Below are 19,424 nucleotides of genomic sequence, written 5' to 3' on the forward strand. Positions count from 1 at the left end.
TGAGTGGCCGGGTTCCTGCTCCTCCCCCTAGGCCATGGCTGACTGAGCAAGGAAACAGTGTGATCCCTGAGTGGTGAGGCACAGCCTCAGGCCCTGAGTTTCTAACTCTCATTTCCACTTTCTTGAGCTGTGGTTACCCTCATTTCTGTGGGACTTCTGACTCTACCATAGATCTCTCTTTCTTATGAGGTAGCTTGGGTGGGTTTCTGCCTCTTAGCACCACGGGATCTCTGCCAGGACCTGACTGCTCATGGGAATGCTGAAAGGAGGAGATGGAGGTGAAATGGATAGCCACAAGACTGTCCTGCTCCTCCCCTTGAACCAAGATGGCCTTGTGAATTGCTTTGGCTCACAAAATGCAGCCAAGTGATACTGTCTGAGTTCTGGTCTAGATCTGAAAAAACTTACCAGATTCTTCTTTCACTCTTGGAGCTCTGAGCCATGGTGGACAGAGATCTGGCTACATGGACTGGCTACATAATTTGCAGGGCACAGTGTAAAATGAAAATGCAGGATCCCTTGTTTAAAAATTATAAGAATTTCAAGGGGGCTGGCCCGCAGTGGTGCAACGGTTAAGTTCACACATTCCACTTCGGTGGCCCGGGGTTCGCCGATTTAGATCCCAGGTGCAGACATACGCACTGCTTGGCAAGCCATGCTGTGGTAGGCGTCCCACACATAAAGTAGAGGAAGATGGGCACAGACGTTAGCTCAGGGCCAGTCTTCCTCAGCAAAAAGAGGAGGATTGGCAGCAGATGTTAGCTCAGAGCTAATCTTCCTAAAAAAAAAAAAAATTCACGGCAGTGGTAACAGAGCATTAAACCAAGCAGGGGCCCTTCTGCGTGTGGGGCCCTGTATGACTGCGCATGCTACATACCTATGAAGCTGGCCCTGCTGGCCACCCTGACGGAGTGACCTCATGGAAAGAGAGAGATCGCTGGCCAGGTGGTAGCTGTTTCAGACATCCCAGCCGAGGTGCCTGACACGGGAGTGAAGCCGTCTTGGATTTCCAGCCCCAGCTGAGCCTCCTGTGGGGAGGTGTGAGTGCATGAGTGACCACAGGTGAGACCAGCAAAGAACCACTCACCTGAGCCCAGCCCAGATTGCAGAACTGTGAGCAAATACATGGTTGTTATTCAAGTAAAGCTCACTAAAGCTTTCAATGACAAGTGGGCATAGTCCTTATGGCCGCTTCTTGGGATGGTTTGTTATCCTGCAGTAGAGAACTGAGACAGAGGAAAGAGAATTCACAGTGACTGACCCCCGCTGTGCTCCGGACCCTATCGGGGTGCTGTGCGTGTGCTGGCTCATCTGCTCCTCACAACCACCTGGCTGTGGTCCCTCCTTACGGGAGAGGCTACTACAGTTCTGTGGTGAGGGATTGGCCCCACTGCTCCACAGTCACTAAGTGGCAGAGGCAGGATTTGAACCTGAGTCCGACTGATTCCACGACCCACATAATATCCCTACAATGAAACAAGGAAGGATCCCCAGAAGGTGCAGGGACCTCAGAGACTACTAAGTAGGGATCTGATGCAGTCTTTCCCAAGTGTCCTCACAAATCCCACAGAGGAACTGTCAGACAGGGAAATGAGCCTGGTGAGAAAGATCCCTAATGGGCACCGTCACGTCACAGCTCAATCATCTTCTCCCATAATTCCTATGATCCTGGGTGACCTAGAGGTATCCTACAAGGAGGCTTACTCTGGTTTTCTGATAGGCATGACACTAAGAAAATCTGATGTGGTTAGCTCTGGGTAGTCACCACTTCTTTATATGTGGATTATCCCCCAACGAACGTCCGGCATCTGCGGTCATCCGGGAATGCGTCCAGGCAATGATCTAGCGCTCAGAAGGAACAAGAGCTAATTTCAACGGTAAGCCGGAGTTAATTAAGAAGCTAAAACAGCTGTCCCTGTGTGATGACATCTAACAAAAAAAGACTTGCTATTTATATTATTCACTGTTTTGGCTTTTCTTTACCGAGCCTTCTTGAGTGTCATCAAGTGGTGAGTGAATGTGGAGGTAGGTGCCTGTCTGTCTGCCTGTCTGCCTGTGGGTGGTGAACTCATTACCGTAGGTCAGCCACGAGACCAAGGCTAAATGCTAAGTCAGCCTTCAGCAAAACAGTGGCATTCCCTCGCACGGAGAAGATGCTGGAAGGCGGTGTGGACTAGTGTTTATGAGCACAGCTCTGGAATCAAAGATACTGGGGTTCAGTTCCTAGTCCTGCCTCTTGCTCATTAGGGATTACAATGGACTGAATGTTTGTGTCGCAAAATTCATATGTTGAAACCCTAACCCCCAATGTGGTAGTATTAGAAGATGATGCCTTTGATAACTCGGTGATGTAGTGGTTAAATTTGTACACTCCACTTCAGCAGCCTGGGGTTTGCAGGTTTGGATCCTGGGTGCAGACCTACACACCGCTCATCAAGCCATACTGTGGTGGCATACAAAAAATAGAGGAAGATTGGCATGAGTGTTAGCTCAGGGCGAATCTTCCTCATGCAAAAAGAGGAAGATTGGCAACAGATGTTAGTTCAGGGCCAATCTTCCTCACCAAAAAGAAAAAATAGATGGGGCCTTTGGGGGGGGTGATTAGGTCATGAGGGTAGAGCCCTCATGAATGGGATTAGTGCCCTTATAGAAGAGACCCCAGAGAGCTCTCTCACTCGCTTTCTGCCATGTGAGGACAAAACAAGAAGTAGGGTGTCTACCCTCAGAGGCAGGACCTCACTAGACACTGAATCTGCCGGCACCTTGATCTCAGGCTTCCAGCCTCCAAACTGTAAGAAGTCAATTTCTGTTATTTCTAAGCTACCCAGTCTAAGCTATGGTACTTTGTTATAGCAGCTAAGACAGAGACGTTGGGCAAATTGATGAACTTCGTAATCCTTAGTTTCTCACTTGTTTGTAAAATAAAATGTGTGCAGACTAAACGAGATAAAGCACCTGACCCACTCAGGAAGGGGCCAGGCCTAGGACAAGGGCTTAATAAATGTCAGCCATTGTTTTATTTGATTAACCTTGGTGCTTTGACTCCACCCTGCTGTGCCCCCCCCCCCCCCGCCCCGCCCCGCCCCGCCCCCACGCATCCTTTTGTTACTGAAACCAAAGTGGGTTCCGTCCTGGTGAGTTAAATCAGACTCTCAACCCAGAAGCAGTTGTCTCACAAAGTAAAGTATATTTGCGGCAAATAGGAGGCCATGCGGAATCATTTCCAAAGTCATGGCGTCCCTGAGCGAAGAGAAGCAGGGACCTTTTATTTCAGATGGGGAATGAATATTCAAGAGGAACAGGTGGTGTTCGCTCGCAGAGGCTCAGATGAAAAACATGCTTCCGCATACACTGCAGGTTTCGGTAAGAAGGCCCAAGCTCCTCCTGGAGATATCTTAGCATTAAACATAAGGCAAAGGTCATAGGCGAAGCTCTCTGGTGAGGCTTGGTCTGCTCCTGGGAGGTTGGTGATTGCATCTCCTTAACATAACAAAAGGAAAAAGAACAATTTGGAAAAACAATTAAATGCCTCTAAACCCACCCTTGAGCTCCTCGGGCCAAGTAGCTGGTAGCACTTTGTCTAAAAGTGTTTGTGTGTAATTTCTCTGTCTTCTCTCCACTCTCCCATCGTCTGCCCTTGTCTCATCCTCTCTACCCATCCCCCTTTTTTGCTCTCTCTAGCCCCGCATTCCTTCACCTTCTTACCTGAACTGGGGTTGAGCGTGGGGCAGATCAGAGGATAACAAAAGGCAGAGAGACCTTGGTGTCAGGGTGGCATGCAGCTCTGTGGGGCTGTCTAGACTTTCCCGTCTCTGGGGATACCAGTGTTCCAGGCCTTCTAACACTAGGAGAAAGCGCAGCGATCATCCGATGTTGTCCAAACCCCTCATTTTATGGGTAAGGAAACTAAACCATAGAGAGGATGTTTAAGTGCCCCCCGCCATGGTATTAGACAAGGCTGGGCAAGAACCAGGTCTCCAGGATTGTCATCCAAAAGAAAAGAAGGCTGACCCCATGTTTCCATCTCAGCCGGGATCTTCTGTCTTCCCAAAGCACCTCACCTACTTTCTTGCCCAGCAGTGGAAATATCAAATTGTACCAAGATTTTGGCCATGATGGACACTCCTCTGTGCATACTATGATGCTTATGTCCTGGGCCATCAATAGAAATAATAAAGAATAGTTGCCCTTTTTTTGAAAGCTTACTATTTTCTAAGCAATGCGTTAAGTATCAACTTATTTAATGGATTTTTGTGTGTGTGTGTGTGTTAAAAATTTTAAATTTGCAGCATTAGAATAAATGTCTGACTTCTGAGCCAAAGTGAGCAAAAGCAAAAAAGATGCAAATGTCTTTCCTAAACTTTTTTCCCCCAAATTAGCTCCGGCATGTTGTACAAGTCACCTTTTATAAGCCCCATTTCTCGTCTGTTCAGTGTGGTTATGAACGTCGACAGGGCTATTGTCAAGTTTAAAAGCACGTTTGTCTGACACTAAGTATTCAATAAACAATAATTATTATCAATCTTCCATTTTGCAGTTTGGGCAGGGGTTGTCAGAGAGTTTGGGTGACAGGTGAGAAGGTAAAGGACATTATGGAAAATCTGAAAAACTGTAATAAGGGTAATATATTTTAAATATATTGTTTTCTTTTATATTCTGTGAATTCCACCCCCCCCCCATCAGTTTGAGATATCTCTATGCCTTGGGGAGATTGAGATTTTTATAGCAGGAATGCAAAGAGAAAAAAAAGTACAGGGCCGGCTTTCAAGTTTTGAATTTGAGTGTCTAGAAAGACAGTCTTTAAAAGTCAGAGGCTGTAGAAAAAGAAAAGGATTTTCTAAATTCCTGTTGCTCCCATTAACATACCAAGGGTCAGAATAGCGGCTCTGAACTCTAACCCACTGATAGAACTGAGGTTTGACATAAAGGGTGTCCTTGCTAAAAAGAAAAGACCGGATTTTTTTCCAATCCAGACTAAGAGAATGCCCGGAGCAGACAGGACAGAAGTTGGAGGGAAAAATGTGAGTAATATGTGTCCTGGCTTCTCCAGGCAGGGCTGAGATGATGCGGGTGGATAAATTGAAGGAAAAGAACCCTGAACAGACAGGGAACCTGTGTCCTGTTCCTCATTCGAAACTCGGCCAAGGGACCCTCGCACAAGTGGCCCCTGCCAATATGTAGCACTGAAGAATGAAAATAACAGCAGGGGTCTTTCGCCATTGGGTTTGGAGGAAGCAAAGGTGCAAGTTTCTCTGGTTGTCCCACATCTGGGTTCATCAAACACCAGTCACCTCTGCCATCCTACCTGAGTTCAACCCCAGCGAAATCAAAGTCGTAAACCCGAGGTGCACCGGTGGGGAAGTCAGTGCCACATCTGCCCTGGCTCCCAAGATTGGCCCCCTGGGTCTGTCTCCAAAAAAAGTTAGGTCATGACATTGCCAAGGCATGTGGTGACTGGAAGGATCTAAAGATTACGGTGAAACTGACCATTCAGCACAGACAAGTCAGATTGAGGTGGTACGTTCTGCCTCTGCCCTGGTCATCAAAGCCCTCCAGGGACCACCCAGAGACAGAAAGAAGCAGAAAGACTTTGAGCACTTTTGTGGAAATAGCACTTTTGATGGGATTGTCAACATTGCCGGACAGATGTGGCATTGATCTTTAGTCAGAGAACTCTCTGGAACTGTTGAAGAGATCCTGAGGCTTGCGCAGTCTGTGGGCTGCAGTGTTGATGGCCACCATCTCATGACATCATAGATGACATCAACAGTGGTGCAGTGGAATGCCCAGCCAGTTAAGAACCACAAAGGAAGATATTTCAATAAAGGATTATTTGACAACACAGCATGGTTATCAGGCAAAGGGGCTGCAAGAGTGCTTCTGAGCCTCCTCAGCCCCTGGCGGGGACACAGGAAGCATCAAGACATCTCCATGTGTCCTCGAGGATGAGGGTGCAGCTGAGTTGAGAGTCAGGCTGCCATGGCAAGGGATGGGCTGGCCAGCCTAAGCTAGTGACCAGATGAGGACGTGGCTGAGGCACAGAGGCGTCTGCAGGGCCACCAAAGCCAAGATGGGGACTAGGAGCAAGTCACAAGGGAAAACCTTTAAGCTCTGATGGACCCAGAAAAAGCCAGTTTCCCCAAGCATAGACATCTGCAGTGCAGTCAGCCAGGTACCCAGAGACATTGCTGAAAAACTTCAGCACCAACTCTCTTAGTCAGCTCCAGCTGCCATAACCAAATACCGTAGACTGGGGGGCTTAAACAACAGACATTTATTTCTCACAGTGCTAGAGGCTGGAGGCTGGGAAGTCCAAGGTCAAGGTGTGGGCCGATTTGGTTCCTGGTGAGAGCTCTCTTCCTGGCATGCTGACAGCCAACTTATCTCTGTGCGTTCACATGGCCTTTCCTTGGTGTGCGCAATGCAGACAGAGGGAGAGCAAGATCTCTCTTCTTAAAGGCCACTAATCCTATGATTAGTGGGATTAGCCCCACCTTTGTGACCCCATCTAACGCTAATTACCTCCCAAAGGCCCCATTTCCAAATACGATCACATTGGGAGTTGGGGCTCGAACATATGAATTTAGGGGGACACAAACATTCAGTCCATATCACCAACCCTGATCACAGTGGGTAAATCGGCAGCTCACTCTCCTATTGCCACACGATCACACACCTGCCACCTCAATACACCAAGGCACCATCTTGGGAAGGAGGGCAGGAAACAACACAAGATTAGCCATTTACCTTAACACAAAAACAAAACAACTCTTTAAACCAAAACTTCTTTCCTATCCAAAGAGACTAAGATACAATTAATGGTCAGTGTAGTGGAAGCCAATGAGGAGGATTGGTCAATTGTAGAAAACAAGCCACATTTATTTTGCACACTGATGTAGTTTGCCGAATTTTTGACCCCGTTATATGAAGGGGAAAAAAAGCACCCATAACTCTACGGTGCTAAACCTCCATTACATCTTTAAGGTATTTCTTTTCTACCTGTTTTGCATGTGCATGATGATTTTAAGTAGCTGCAACCCATATCATTCACGTAATTTTATATGACACTATTCGTAAAATTCGCCAAAATCACTTTTCCGTACTGCTCTGTGGTCTCCCTAACTGTCAGTGTTAGTGGATGCATATGCTGTTAGTCAAAACTCTTGCAGTTGCACATAACATAAAGCCAGCTCCAGCTAGCTGAAGGACAAGGGAAATTTAATGGGAAAATTCTGGGATTGCTCACTGAACTGTGAGAACCAAGCAGCCATGGGAACCTAAGGATTGGGGGCCAGTAGCTTGATATCACCAGATTCTTCCCTTCCCATTCTCCTTCCAGACTCTTCCATGTGCTGGGGGCCATGCCACCTGAAAATGGAGGAGTCAGTCATACAACTCTCCACCAAAAAAGGAAGACAAAATCTTTTCGACAGGAAAATCTAAGGGAAGCCCTTTGAGCTGGATTGAACCGTGTGTCCATCCTGGACCGATCACTGTGATAAAAAAGAAGGGAGACAGTGTCCTTTCTGAGTTGATTTTCCAGTCCTTTAATGGGGAGAAGGGGGAGGGTGGCATCTGTTAATAGAAGAATGGTGGTATCTAGAACACATAATTGATTTAAACAGCCTATTGTCTAACATTTAGATTGTATCTATTTGCTGTTGAAATTATGCTATTTAAAGTTATTTGCATGTCGACTTCCTCTTCTTTGGGATTTTTTACTTACGAGAGAAGGGAATTCATGTTTATTGGTCCCCTCTGTGCCAGGAGGTTAGCCACATTAGGTACATTTCCATTAGCCACTCTCTCCACTTGGGGAAGGAGTGGCTGAGGGAGGGAGATGGCTCACTTAAGGTCATTCAGCTACTAAGTGACTTTGCCTTGAAAACCTGCATCTTGGTCAAGATCAACAGATCAGTGCAAATTGCAAAGGGTAATACTTTCTAAAAGGATATAAGAAAAGCTACGTAGGATAAAAACATGTTAGATCTTTGTAGGGACTACAGCTGAAGGAAAAGAGGAAAATCCAGATAGTCTTCCATTCCCCCACTATAGCAGCTCCTTTCTTCTCAGACTGACAGCCTGGGGTCTTCCTGACCTTCAGCTCTCCCAGAAGGAAGTTCGTGACAACATTGTTTTCAGAAGCCAATAGCGTATCCTCCTGTTTCTACTTGCAAGAAAATAACGGGGCTCCCAGTAAGTATAATTGCTGTTCACAGTGATTTATTATACACCCGGTGCTCCAGATGGCCCTTCATATGGAGATTATTTTTCCTGAAAACAGAAAAATATGGAATTTTTTTCCTGCTCATCAGGTTATAACAGGTCTCCAATCCACTCCATCAAAACTAGAACCAAAAACTTTGACAGAGTTCCCTTAAGACAGAGAGAAACACAGAAAACACATTCCATCTGGTAAATAATTGCTGGGGTTGCATTCCTGTGCATTCAGGCAGGAGTGAACTTCTCTACGGCATAAAGCTGTGAAAATGGCTGGGCCTAATGGGGCGACGTGAGATAAGATCCCCTTAGACCTCTCCTATCCTCGGATTGCAGCCTCTGGGGTGCTGGTGCATGCTAGACTCTCCGCTCACCCACACTCGGATGAACTAGACAGACGCAAGATTATTCCAAGATGACTGAGAAGTTCACTCTGAAGTACAAAAGGTTGGATGGACTCATGCCGCCAATATTCCACAGGAATGAAGAGGAATATTTGCCAAGGTGGCTTTCAGATGCCCATCGTGGCAGAACAAGGTCAGATGTGGTTCTAAGTTACCTGGCTTCTTCCTAAAGAGCAGGTAGGAAAATGTATCTAAAAGGCCAGATCCATGTTGTGATGGAATGCCTGGGAATGGGAAAAGCAGTCAGCAGTAAACAGTGAGCTACCAAGAGGATTTCAATAGTAAATTTGTAGTTATGATTTTCATTCAGAGCTTTCCACCAATGGAACACACTTCCTCGTAAGCTCCCTGCCTCTGGAAGCATAGGCAGGAGAGAGAGCCAGGCATCACAGGTGTTGTGGGGGAGATCCAAGAATTTGGGGAGCTAGGCTGAAATTAGGGCTCACAGACTCAAATGCCTTGAGCCAGACAGTTAACTTGTATAAAATATTAAAGCATTGGGAAGTGGATTGAACAGAGGACTGGACAGGCACACCTCACCTAAAGGCTTTCAAACCTTATATTAAAAAAAAAAAAGGCAGGGCCAGCCCCGTGGCCTAGTGGTTAAGTTCATGTGCTCTCCCTTGGTGGTCAGGGGTTTGTGGGTTCAGATTCTGGGCATGGACCCACACACGGCTCATCAAGCCAGGCTACGGCAGCATGCCACATGTAAAGTGGAGGAAGATTGGCACAGATGTTAGCTCAAGGCCAATCTTCCTCACCAGAAAAACAAAAAAAAAGGGCATTGGGGGCTGGCCCTGTGGCCAAGTTCGCGTGCTCCGCTGCAGGCGGCCCAGTGTTTCGTTGGTTCGAATCCTGGGCACGGACATGGCACTGCTCGTCAAACCATGTTGAGGCAGCATCCCACATGCCACAACTAGAAGGACCCACAACGAAGAATATACAACTATGTACCAGGGGGCTTGGGGAGAAAAAGGAAAAAAATAAAATCTTAAAAAAAAAAAGGGCACTGGCCTGACCAAATAAAACATCTCTGTGGGATTTGGCCTGTGGATCAGGGGTCAGTTTGCCCCTCCTGGACTTAAAGATCCTCAAGCCTTTGACTTCTGGGTTCTGTAATGTTGTATGTGGAAATAATGCACTTTTATATATTAAGAGCCAAATACTTGTGTTAACCTTTGTGGTAGGAGGCGGAAGCGTTGCCTAGAAGTATAAAATATGGTCTCCATCCTCCAGGAACTCAAAATTATTTTTAAACAAGATGTGAGCATACAAAGACAACTAACAATGCCTGGCAAAATTATTTAAGGCCTAGAGCCACTCAGAGGAAGCTAACTTTTATCTGGGTTGGTCCACAAAGAGACACCGCATAGGAAAGACTTGATTTGGGCTTAAAAGGATAAACAACATTGAGATAAATGGAGAGTAGAGTTGTCAGGTGGTGAGAACAGCACCAAAAAATAATGGCCAAGAGTTGGGGCAGGCAGGAGGTCCTTGGATCCTTGTGAAAAATCTCCCAACTTCTTCCCCAGACCCTAAAACTGGCTTCCTGTCACTCATTCTGTTCAGAGCCTGGGTCCCGCTCCTCCTCAGCCTCCACTTTCTCTCTCACCGAGAACTAGAAGCTTTTCCTGGGGCCCCAGTTCTCCTAGTTGGGCCCCACCACCTGTGGTCAGAGCACGTTGAGCTCCCTTCTATTGCCTGCTCCACATTCCAGCCCCGCTGCCTGTTTGCAGACTTATCAACAGGCTACTAATCAGCCGCCTCTAGGACAATTACTCCTGATGCTGAACCAACAAGGCAAATGAAGTCAATTTTCAAGTGAAGAGAGTTATTCTAAAAACCTGAAGATTGAGTCTTATCATGGCGATCATTTCATAGTGTACATAAATGTCAAATCACTGTGTTGTATGTCTGAAACTAACACAATATTGTATCTCAATTACTCTTCAATTTAAAAAAAGTGAGAAAGCAGAAACTCTTCAGAACTTGGATTTGTCTTTGCAACTATGTGGTATTTGTCGTCCACGCGGTGGTGTCCTAATTGCCATCAGTGGCTGACAGTGACTTATGCGCACAAGGTGCCAACATCTGTGCTGAGCTCAGGACTCGCATGCCCTCACCTGCCTCCTCACTACAGCCGCTAAGGAGGGTCGTCTTTGGTGATGAGTAAACTGAGGCTCAGAGTCCGAAGTCATACACTCAGCGAGGGGCACAGTTTCAAACCCCCATTTCTCGTAAACCAACTACAACCACTAACTATCACACAGCGCTACTTCATGCTCCTGCACCATTCCCGTGGATGTGGGAAAACACACTCACTGCCCAGAGGCATCTGCTGCTCTACCCTGTGACGTCAGATCCCCCACCTCCCAAAAAAGCACTCATTTGGTGTGTGAATTCCTATCACCTCCTCTTCAAATAGGCAGCATTCTCCCCACATTAGAATCACCTGGCGCACTTTAAAAAAGCACTAATGCCTCAGACCCTAGAGATTCAGATTTAATTCAGACACTGTTAGCTGTGAGATCTCTGCAGGTGATCCTAATGGTTGAGAGCACAGGCAGTGAATAGTGGTTGAGAGTAAGGGGTTGTGATCTGGTTTCTGTAACCATGAGCCAGTGACAGCAGCTGAGTGAGCCGTTGTTTTCTCACCTGTAAAATGGGAATTCCAGAAGTGTGTACTTTATAGGGCTGATATGAGGATTAGGTTAGACAGAAAAAATGATATGTGATGATGGTGAGGTCCCTGGTCCTACCTCTAAAAGCCTCATTGATCCATAAGGAGACTGAAGTTTATAGTTTCTCAGGCAAATACACCACTGGTCCCATGAGAAAATGTATTCTTCCTGTTTTCCACTCGGATCTGCTGACACTACAGGGTAGAGGAGGGGGCTGGGCAGGCGCTCCAGGCAGATGCCTTTCAGAGTCAGACCACTAACCCACGGGTGTGAAGTGACTGGGATAATGCTGCTAGGAGTGCTGAAATCAGAGTGACTTGGAGAGAAGATGCCCCAGGAGGGGCGCTGGAGTTAATTAAAAACAACTACAGCTATTCCTGATAATATGGCACTGGCCAAACAGATCCATCTGTGCCCATTTGCAGCAGGTGGGGCGTCAGTTTGCACCCCCGGGAGCTGCACCTACAGCTTTACCGAGCCAGGCCAGTGGCTCTCACTGCTTCACACAGGAGAGCTGAGAGAGGCCGCTTCCCTTCCATCAGAAGCCGAGGGTTTCAAGGACATTGGCCGTGAGAGTGAAGGGGTCTGCAGACCACATCTAGACTTGTCAGAAGCAGAAAGGCAGCTAGTGGTTAAAAGTTCCCATCTGTTATTATGAACAGACAGCCCAGCTCTGCCTCAGACTGGCTGTGCTTCCTTAATTCACCTCTCTGAGCCAATTCCCTCCCCTGTAAGATGTGGATAAGTTATCCACCCTTTGAAGTTGTTGTAAGGATTAAAAGAACAACAAATGGGAGCCAGCCCTGTGGTGTAGTGGTTGAGTTCAGTGTACTCTGCTTCAGTGGCTGTGTTTGCAGGTTCGGATCCTGGGCTGGACCTACACCACTCATCAGACATGCTGCGGTGGCAACCCACATATAAAGTGGAGGAAGGTTGGTGCAGATGTAAGCTCAGGGCTAATCTTCCTTAGCAAAAAAAAAAAAAAGAACACTGAATGTAGAGCACAGTGCCTCCACTCTTAGCACTCCGGACATGTCTGCTTTTGTTTGATTTTGCTATTCAACAAAGAAGAGCCTCAAGCACTGTCTGTCCCTGTGCCCTGGAAAACCAGTGACACTAGAGCTCGACAGTTCATCTAATCCATTACCTCATTTGGACCCACAGTCACAAGCACTGAGAATCGAGTTTGAAAGAGATAGTGAGAGGTGAGATAAAGGGTGTAAAATGACAAGAAAGGTTGAGGGCGTGTTTCTGGTTTGTTCTCAGGGAGCATGGGGCTGATGGCTTGCTGCGTGGGGCACAGAGAGGTGACACGGGGCTCTCCCTATATTGCTGGCTGCAAGAGGACCCATTGATCACTGGGCAGCGTCCGACCCAGTTAACAGCGCAGAAAATGATGATGTACTTGGGCCAGGAGAGAAGGACTTTCTGGATTTTTCTGGGCACGGCCACTGTCAGTGTTTCTGAGAAGAAGAATCTGGCATGTGGTTCATCTCACCTTGGCGTTTGCCATAAAGGAGTCAGGGAAAACAAAAGGCCTCACAAGACAGTCACGTGGCCGTGGTTCGTCCCATGACAGGCCCAAGTTTGAGGGGAGAGGGGCCCTGGAAGCCTGGACTGGTCCTAGATCAACTTTGGTCCTTGGGCCTTAGGGAGCAAACGTCATTAATCCATTAACCCAGTTTTCAGCTGGCAAACCCTCTCTCCACTCTCAGTCTCTGTGCTTTGGATGAAACTAACTTTATCGCTGTCTCCAGGGAGTGGGTGTGGTATTGAAGCCTGGCCAATCAGAGCATCACATTCTTCAACCCAGTGATAGGTTCAGAAATGGGCTTGTGACCCTATCAGAGCCAAAGAGGTACAACGAAAATCTGTTTTTAATGACTTTCTTGAGCTATAACTTACATACCATAACATTCATGCCTTTGGAGTATACAATTCGATGATTTTTGGTAAATTTACAGTGTAACGATCAGAGCAATTTGGTTCGAGAACATTTCCGTAATTCCAAAAAGATTCCTCATGCCCATTTGCAGACATAAGGAGACTTTAGCTGAGGAGTTGGGAGAGATTCCCACATTCCTTTCGGCTGGGCCTGTTTACAGTAATGACAACAAAAGCCTGGAGCTACAAGGCGCCATCACATAGAACCTGAGAATGAAGCAATAACTGCAGAAAGGGGAACCAATAGACGGAGAGAATCTGAGTCCTGAGGTCATTGGCTGAGACGCTGATCAAGCTGAACCTGAAGCCGGTGCTTCCCCTGGACTTTCAGGTACATGAGCCAAGAATTTCCCTTTAGTCTGAAGCCAGTTTGACTTGGGATTTTTTCCATCTCTTGCAGTGGGAAGGATACTAAGTGACTCCAAAAATTATTGACTAGACGCTAAGGACTAAAGTGGAAACCTTTATTAATTAGATATGCAGATAAAAAGGCCCATCTTCAGATCTGTTGTCATTAGAGAATTATTTTATACATGGCCACAGAGCCATTTTACAAATGAGGATTCAGCCTTGCCGAGGTAAACTGCTTAACCAGGATACATAGCAGAATCTGAGTAAGTCCTTGGCTCTGTGTAACCCTGAATTTGATCCTTTCTTCCTCAAATCATCATACCTTTTATAAGATATTTAATATGTGAAAGATCTTATTCTAAGTATTTTGCAAATAATAACTCACTTAATCTTCACAACTATCCTATGGGTAGGTACTGTTTATTATTCCCATTTTACAGATGAGGAAACTGAGGTGTAAAGAGATTAACTTGTCCAAGGTCACACAGCTTGTAAGTAACAGAGGCAAGACTTGGACACAGGCACACTGGCTGCAGAGGCCATGCTCTTAAGCCGTGCACTGGACTGCCTCTAGTAAATTTTTTTTTATTTTGAGGAAGATTAGCCCCGAGCTAACATCTGCTGCCAAACCTCCTCTTTTTTTTGCTGAGGAAAACTGGCCTTGAGCTAACATCCACGCCCATGTTCCTCTACTTTATATGTGGGATGCCTGCCACAGCATGGCTTGACAAGCGGTGCGTAGGTCCACACCGGGATCCAAAACAGCAGACCCTGTGCTGCCAAAGCGGAATGTGCGAACTTAACTGCTGTGCCACTGGGCCAGCCCCAACCTCTAGTAAATTAAAATTAACCTAACCTCAGCCTTTGATCAGAATTCCATTGGTCTTTCATTCAGAGGCACTGCCCTTTTCTGAACTTTTATTCATTATAAAAATAAAAAGCAAACAAAAACCGCAAATATTTTCTATATTCTATAAGCTCTTCAGTTATTTAAGAATTTTTATCTAGCTAATTTCAGAGTCATAAACTTTTGAGCTTCTTACAGCTCTCGTTTGCCCTTCTCAATACACAGTGCAAGTAAGGACTACTGGCAGCAAAAGTCTTATTTTATGCCTTCCTGTGATGGAAAAACTAGGTGAGTGCTCTGCCGTGTTAATTTTTAACTGATATTTAATGATATAGTAATTGATATTTAATATTATAATCCAGTATGAAATTTTACATTTCATATCAGTCAACTAACAAAAAACATGAAAGACCTGGAATTTAACAGCCCACTTATAGAAACAAAATATACGCATATTAAAAGTAACATAAATCAGTGTTCTCTGATTTCTTTTCTTTTCTTTTTTTTTGGGTGAGGAAGATTGGCCCTGAGCTAACATCTGTGCCAACCCTCCTCTATGTTTTATGAGGGCCACTGCTACAGCATGGCTTGACCAGGGGTGTATAGGTCTGCACCTGGGATCCGGATCGTGGATCCCAGGCCAATGAGGCAGAGTGAGTGAACTCAACCACTATGCCACCGGGCTGGCCCCTTCTCTGATTTCTTGAAATCACGAGACGTGTGAACTGCTTCAGAAGCTCTGAAATGCGACTTGAATGTAACCTCCTGTATTCTTCTACATTTTCGCATACATTATCTGAGTTGATCCTTTCCTAAGCCGTGTCGTTGGGCAGGGATTATCAGGTGAATAGACACTGTCGTTTTTAAGGCAGTACCATGGAAAGCCTTCATTTCTATGTGGGAGAGTGACACGGTCTTTTAGAAAGTCAGCTGGCGGATGCATCTAGGATGGTTGTGGGGGGGATTGTAGACAGGGAGAGCCGTTTAGGAGGCTGCTCTTGCAAATACCTTAAATATATTTCCTCTATAAATATAGGGAGTCTGTACCACCTGGACTGAAGACTGACTTGGATCTCGGGGCCAACAGAACTTTGTTCCAAGTTCCAAGGCCATCGTTGGAATCAGTGGGTCATCAACAGCGCACTAGAGGGCACTGAGCTAAAGGTGGTGGCAGATGCATGGCATGTGCGTGCTGGAGGGTAGGAGTGTGGGTGGAGGAACTGATGGTGGAACCTGCACGAATTATTCTGGGCAAGTCTGCTCAGTCTTCAAATGATGGAGGTGGGTCACAGCCGGTCTGCTCGTGATCCCTCATGGCAGAAGGTGGCCTGGTACCCACAGGAGGCTAGGGGACAGAGCTCAGCAGCCCCTTCCAGTTTTATTTTTTGAATTCTTGTGGAATTTGCATTTCACACCCTAACAAAGGGTGTGCCTGCCTTGGGGATTCATGAAAACTTGACAAGAAATCAGCATTGTCCCCATCAAACCTAGGCCCCACTTTTCCAAGCTCTCATTTCCAGGTTTCCTCTTCCGTGGCTTTGCGTGATTTCATATTTATCCTGTAAGGAATCAGTCAGTGTGGCCACTAACTCCCTTCAAACTCAGTACAAACCAGTTCCTCTCCTGCACAGGTCCCTGCACATATGGAAGCACACAGGGGCACGGTTTGGGTAAGTTGCATGCATTTTGGTTGGGGGTTTTCCTGCAGTCAATGGTCTGCCCTCACCCTGTGCAATGCGGCAGGAATGTGAGGCCTGAGAGGCAAGGAGGGCAGAGCTGCTGGGGAGGGAGCGGCTTCACAGCCGGCAGGGAGGTGAGGGCCTCACAAGTAACAGCAGGTTTCCTCCGCCTTTGCTGCCCATTCATGCTCCAAGAGGAAGAAAAGAAACAAGGGAAAACTTTCATTCGCCCTCAGATTATTTTATTCCAACTTGGAGAGAGAAGGCCTGGATTTGAGCCCTGTTTCTGCCACTTCTGAGTTGTTTGAACTTGATAGTGAGCTGATCTGTTACCGCAGCTGTGAAGGGAGCTCCAGTAATGTCTTTCCTGTCTCATTCACAGGATTATTGGGAGAATGCATGAGTCAATGGCTACGGAAAATGCCGCACACCTACTCTGTGAAGAGGGAAGCGCCAAGAACAACTGCCACTTTCATTTGGGGTCAGGATTCTTGATTCCTGCTGTCTGTTGACGTCTATAATCTTGGTGTTATGCTTACAAGGGAGAGCCTCAAGCGGTATTAAGTATATTATTTTAAGAATGATGTGGCTTCTGGCATCATATTTTGAAAATCAAAGATTGTAATTTTAGGGATAATGGAATACTCAAAAGGGAGTATTCTGTAAGACTGAGGGTGTATGGTCAGCAGAGAGATATTCTTTACAAACAGTGGACTACGAGTTAGGAGACGGCCTCAAGTCCCTCCTCCGTCAGTGATCTTGAGCCATTGTGGCAACACATTCTGGGCCTCGTCCCCCCCCATCTGTAAAATGGGGGTGTTTGACTCATTGTTTCTTAACTGGGGTGAATTCTGGAGTCACCTGGGAAGATCCCCAAAGGCAGAATTCTGGTTTTGTTTCTTGCTGTGTTTCTAAGGCATAGAAAAGTACTTGGCACAGGGTAAATACTCAATAAATATTTTTTTAATGAAGAAATAAAACTTTTAAAAAATTCACAGAGCAGGATCCAGTCCAGAAAGCTCACATCGTATGGGCTAGAAACTGTACATACATTTTGTAAAAGCCCTCTGGATCATTTTGCCAAGCACTCTGGGCTTAAGAACCACTAAACCCAACAATCCCCAAGGTTCCTTCCCTGAAGAATTGTCAGATTTAGCAAAGAAAAATGTAAGACATCCAGTTAAATTTGAATTTCAGATAAACAGTGAAAATGTTTTAGTCTAAATATGTACCATGCACTATTTGGTTGTCGCAAAACTTGTAGAAAGATGACTAGGTAAGGCTTCTGCTTAGGCTGATGGTTAGAGGCAGAGGGTGGCACCTTGAAACTGGCCCAGATTTGGGAATCAGACAGATAATCTTGGTCTGAGTCTCTGCCCTGATTGTGTGATCTGAACAAATTGCTGAACTTCACTGGGCTTCGTAACTCGAGTGTCTATCCTGTAGAGCTGCTGAAAGTATTGGAGATATTACAGGAATGATGGTAGCAGGTATCTGATAACGTTTAGCTGTTTTTACTGTTGGTTTGAAGAAAGAAAGTCAGTATCAATGAGACCTTTGTTGACACACTGTCAACTAGCAAACTGGCATTCTGAAATGACCAAGATTATAGGTAATAGTTCTGGGCAGACCTGGGCAAAGTTAGAGGGAACACTGATCTTCTTTAGAACAATACCTCTATGTGTGGGGGAACAAAACATACTAAAAATTAATAGATTATCCAGAATAAATAAAGGAAGGAAGTTCTTTCGTTTCATTCATTATAAAATGTCATTTGCTCAACTGACTTTTTCTAATGTCAAAGGTAAACATTTGTTCAGGTTTTACAGGGTCACTATACAGAGGGATAGACTATTATTTGGGCAGTGGAAGTACTTCAATCCTAACCTTGTTTCCCTCTCTTCTAGGTTAAAGACACAGTCTGTTTCTAGAGCTTGTGTTGTTTCTAGAAATTTCTAACGCATTTCTTCTGTTTAAAAAATACACATGCAACAAATATGAAATATTCATTAAAAGGAAACGGTTCTCTCTAGAAAAATCTATTTGGACAAAAATCTTTAGATAATTTCATTATCAAATGTGAAGAGCTACGGCTGGAAAATAAATTGACCATTACATTTTCAACTGAGCTACTCGGATATCAACTGCATATTTTAAGCCCCCTGTTGTTATTTCGTTGTCTATCCACCACATATTTATTGTTGAGCCTGTATTATATACTGGAGACTGTTCTAAGTGCTTGGGATCCTTAGTGAACAAAACAGACCCAAATCCTTGCCTCTGTGGAGCTTGTCTTCTGGGATAGAGAGAGAAACAGAAGCACCCTAGATAAGTGAGTTAAGTAGGATACAGATGGCGCAATCTGTTGGTGATGGAAGGAGCCGTGCTGATCTGGGGGATGAGAAGAGGGGCGTCAAGCACAAATGACCTAAGGCAGGAGCCTGCCTGGAGTGTTCCAAGAATAGCAAGGAGGCCAATGTGGCTGCAGTGGAGAGAGGACAGAGGGAGTAGAAGGAGAGAAGACCAAGTAACTATTATCCTAATCATGATAAAGGACTCCACGAATCTAACTTCCAGTTTTGAGTTTTAGTTTACTTACTCTGTGACTACAGGGAGATCCTGAACTGCTTACCTGGAATGGTGGTCCTTAACTTGTAAAACATGGGTAGGTTAGAGATTTACTTCACAAAACTATGACTAGAGGGAATCAGTATATAGCTTAGTGATGATGTATGTGCTTTAATGGATGGATCTGAGTTCACAGTCTGACTTCCTTACTTGCTAGAGGTGTGCCCTTGGGCAAGTTCCTTCAACTCTCTGTGCTTCAAGTTCCATCTCTATGAAATAAGGCAACTAAAATTACCCCCTTTCAAACTGTGAGGGTTAGAGGAGAGGGTCTGTGTAAAATGCTTAGCACAGAGCTTGGCACATAGAAAGTACTAAATAAATATCATCATTATTTCTTGAAAAGTATAATTAGGAGGATTAGGTACTTTGAAATATTTATTTAATATTTAATATCAAAACATATTTTCAGTAAAAGTGTCTTATTATTGTTATTACTAGTGGTAGCGAGCCTCCAAGATGATCCCCAATGATCCCTGTCTCTGAGTATTCACACCCTTGTATAGTCCCCTCCCACATTGTACCAGGATTGGTCTATGTGACCATAGAATATGGCAGAAGTGATGGTATGTCACTTTTGAGATTAAGTTATAAAAGACACTGTGGCTACCATCTTAGTCATTCATTCTCTCTCTCAATCATCACTTGTTCTGGGGGAAGCCAGCTGCCATGT

At 45.5% G+C, this 19,424-nt stretch overlaps 1 long non-coding RNA gene and 1 pseudogene across 1 annotated transcript; both read left to right on the plus strand.

Annotated features, from left to right (window-relative positions):
• The first annotated feature begins 5,190 nt into the window (after positions 1–5,190).
• Positions 5,191–5,798, plus strand: LOC103546291 (large ribosomal subunit protein uL11-like; annotated as a pseudogene).
• Positions 5,799–12,571: 6,773 nt separating this feature from the next.
• Positions 12,572–18,252, plus strand: LOC139078548 (uncharacterized). The gene is made up of 6 exons (XR_011531559.1): positions 12,572–13,580; positions 14,673–14,735; positions 15,484–15,611; positions 16,079–16,117; positions 16,509–16,607; positions 18,034–18,252. It is a non-coding gene; the product is annotated as an uncharacterized lncRNA (long non-coding RNA).
• Positions 18,253–19,424: the final 1,172 nt, after the last annotated feature.

This window comes from Equus przewalskii, chromosome 22 (genome assembly GCF_037783145.1).
Source record: "Equus przewalskii isolate Varuska chromosome 22, EquPr2, whole genome shotgun sequence".
NCBI classification, from domain to species: domain Eukaryota; kingdom Metazoa; phylum Chordata; class Mammalia; order Perissodactyla; family Equidae; genus Equus; species Equus przewalskii.